Source organism: Propithecus coquereli, unplaced genomic scaffold, assembly GCF_000956105.1.
Source record: "Propithecus coquereli isolate 6110/MARCELLA unplaced genomic scaffold, Pcoq_1.0 Scaffold131, whole genome shotgun sequence".
Taxonomy (NCBI): domain Eukaryota; kingdom Metazoa; phylum Chordata; class Mammalia; order Primates; family Indriidae; genus Propithecus; species Propithecus coquereli.
In genome coordinates this window covers 653,166-656,880 of record NW_012137303.1, presented here as the reverse complement: position 1 = coordinate 656,880, position 3,715 = coordinate 653,166, and the positions used below count along the sequence as shown (strand labels likewise).

At 35.5% G+C, this 3,715-nt stretch overlaps 1 non-coding gene across 1 annotated transcript; it reads left to right on the top strand.

Annotated features, from left to right (window-relative positions):
* Nucleotides 1-944: 944 nt before the first annotated feature.
* On the top strand, nucleotides 945-1,016 carry TRNAM-CAU. Its single transcript has one exon. It is a non-coding gene; the product is annotated as a tRNA-Met (tRNA).
* The last annotated feature ends 2,699 nt before the right edge of the window (nucleotides 1,017-3,715 follow it).

The window sequence follows — 3,715 nt, the reverse complement described above, 5'->3', positions numbered from 1 at the left end:
AGTTATTTATGTATTTATTTTGAGCATGGACTTATGAAATCCTATTTTTCAGTATTTTACAATTCATTATTGTCTTTATTTTGGTACTCAAATTAACCTATTTTGGTCAGTGGGAGCCCTTCAAGCTGACTATTGTGTCCTTGTGATGTTCTACCACAACAGCTTTTAGGACTTCCTTAATTTCTGGCATAATAAGCTGTTCCTGGCTTGACTACATCTACCTTGTCCCGGTCCTGAAATCAGTTATTTTTCAGAGGTGACCTTTTAGTGAAGAATAGCATTAGAGTCCAATATTCAACATCTAGGTGTGCCTATGGCTTCTGTAATATCTTTGCTTCTCGACCTTTTATCTAGGAAATACATGAATGCACATACACATACATAACATATACATAGACACACATATATATTACACACATATGTGAGTATGTATGTACACATTTTAATAATCATGGATTTACAATGATGTTTCCAATTTTAATCTATTCCCACTGGGTGCTTTTTTGCCATCCCCCACCCCCTCTCCTATTTTTATGTCCCTTCTTCGACAATGAGAACACTTGCTGAAATGACATCAACATATTTACTCATGGGCCCTATCCTATAATACACCCAAAATAGCTTCAGAATTGCTTTGTCCATGTAATCAGAGAAAACAAATCAATTAAAAAGAGTCCAGGATTTGTTTATAGTTCTCATTCTGCCCCAGATATTGTTTTAAAAATAACTTGGTTTGGATCTTTTTGTCCCTTTGATGTGATATGGTATTCACTCGAAATATAGTTGGGAGATTTATTTGTATCATTAATTCACAAAAGGTCATTCTTCTTAGAGCTAAATAAGATTTCATTTTATGAATAAACCAGAATTCATTGATAACAAGGAAAACGAGATAGTAGATGGTGTTCACAGCAAAATAAAGCAGGAAAGGTTGGCGGTCAGCAAGCAGAGTGGCGCAGCGGAAGCGTGCTGGGCCCATAACCCAGAGGTCGATGGATCGAAACCATCCTCTGCTAGTTTGGCTTTTTTACACGCCTCCTGTTCTTTTCCCAGGATCGCAGGCAAAAGAAAAGAAAATCACAGGTGCCCAGTGTCTCCTTATGTGACCTCTCTTAAAATTTATTATCACTCTCTCACCTAATTTTTATAAACACAGTAAGCATTTTCTTTTCCCATTTTTTCTTGCAATACCTGCTCTTCTCACTCATGGCAAAAGGAGGCAAATCTCTCTCCTTCTTACTTAGGAAGAGGTGACAAATTTACCATTAATTTCCAACGCATTAGCATTGTCTTTTCCAGCGAATAGAAGACAGACCTATCTCTTGTATGTTATGGTTTTATATATATTTTTTACACTCCAAGGAAAAGTATTTTTGACTTCTGCCTAATGACTGTACACAGTCATCCTTGGTATCTATGGAGGATTGGTCCAGGACCTCCGGCGGACACCAACATCTACAGATGCTCAAGTCCCTGATATAAAATGGCATAGCATTTGCATATAACCTACACATGTCTTTCTGTTTCCTCCCTCCTTACCTCCCTCCCTCTCTCTCTTTCTTCCCTCCCTCCTTCCTCCCTACTCCTTCCTCCCTCCCTTCCTTTCTTCCCTTTTTCCAGACAGGATCTTGCTCTGTTGCCCAGGCTGGAATGCAGTGGCATGAACATAGCTCACTGTAACTTCAAACTCCTGGGCTCAAAGCTATCCTTCCATGTCAGCCTCCCAAGTAGCTGGGACTACAGGCGTGCACCACCTCCTGACATACTTTAAATCATCTCTGTACTACTTATAATACCTAATACAATGTAAATGCTATGTAAATAGTTATACTGTATTGCTTGGGGAACAATGACAAGGAAAAAAGTCTACATGTTCAGTATAGATGCAATTTTTTTTCCAATATTTTCTTTCTACATATTATTGAATCCAGGAATGCAGAACCCATGGATAGGGAGGGCAGACTATATTGCATTTGTAATTTGATAGAAGTCTCCTGTTTACTGTCAGTCCTTTATGTATGCATGACTTGTATTATTTAGATGAAGTAAATGGGGATGCTTTGTGAATTCTCTAAAGCAATACATGTTGCAAAAATCATGAAGATACCATTTTTATCCTCACATATGTGAACTAGATTCCTGCAGATTTTATGAGAAAAACAGAAGCAAAGAAATTAAATATGAAATGGTAGAAGAATGAAATGCATTAAAAATTTTAAAAGTTTATTCATCAGGATTCCATGGGCAGTCAGAGGGGTAGGAGAAAGGAAGTCTTAGTAAGGTATCTGCAAAATTTTTTGAGGAAAAGTCTTATTTTATTTGTCTTTTTAAACTGGGCTGCAAAAATGGGAAGAAAAGTTTTAAATTAAAGCAGTCTATGTGAGTCCCTACATATGGCAAGAAAATATAAGTTCTGCTAAACAGCGAGCACCCTAAGTGATGAGAATTCATACCCAAAAAATTCAAATGGAAAAATAGAAATAAGGTGATAAGGGAAACATGTTTGTTCCTTTACTTTGCTGCTTTGAAGATGCTATTATCTGGAGGTCCCCTAGACCAATGGTCTTCAACTTATTTTACCCACTTATCCTCAAAAGCGTTTTGACTAAATTTCAATGTCCAGGAATAGGAGACTGGTTGTATACCTACAGTACATGTACACACTGGAGAACTATGAAGCAGAATTCGAAAGAAGAGCAAACTAAGTCCAAAGTTAGCAGAAGGAAGAAAATAGTGAAGATTAGAGCAGAGATAATTAAAATAGTGAATAGAAAAACAATAGAATCAACAAAACCAAAGTTTGTTCTCTGAAAAGATTAAAACTTGACATACTTTTACCAGATCGACAAAGAATAAAGAGAGAAAATGAAAATAACCAAAATGAGAAACAAGAGTGGAAATATTACTACCAACTTTACAAAATAGAATTATAAAAGAATACTATGCACAATTATATACCAACAAATTAGATAACCTAGATAAACTGAATGAATTCCTAGAAACATACAAATTACTGAAAATAACTAAAAAAGAAATGGAACATCAGAACAGACACATAAGAAGTAAAGAGATTGAATTAGTAAGCAAAAACATCCTAAGAAAGAAAATTCTGGGACCAGATGGTTTCACTAGTGAATTCTACGAAACATTTAAAGAATTAACACTAATCCTTCTCAAACTTTTCTAAAAAGTAGAAGTGGAGGGTACACTTTCTTATTCATTTTCTAAGGCCAATATTACCCTCATACCAAAGCCAGAAAAGACACCACAAGAAAACTACACATTAATATCCTTAAGGCATACAGATGCAAAAATCTTCAACAAACTGCTAGCACATCAATTCTAACAGCATATAGAAAGGATTGTTCATCATGTAAGGTTTATCAGTAAGGTTTATCTCAGGAATGTAAGGGTGGTTTAACATAAGAAATTTAATCAATGCTATATACCACATTAACAAAAAAAAGACAAAACCCATGTGAGTATTTCGGTTGATAAAGAAAAAGCACTTGACAAAATCCAACATCCTTTCATAATAAAACCACTCAGAAAACTAGGAATAAAAAGGAATTTTCTCAATATGATAAAGGACATTTATGAAAAATCTGTAGCTAGCATCATAGTCAATGGTTAAAGACTGAAGTCTTTCCCCCTAAGATCAGGAACAAGGCAAGGATATCTACATTCACCACTGCTATTCAACATTGTACTGGAA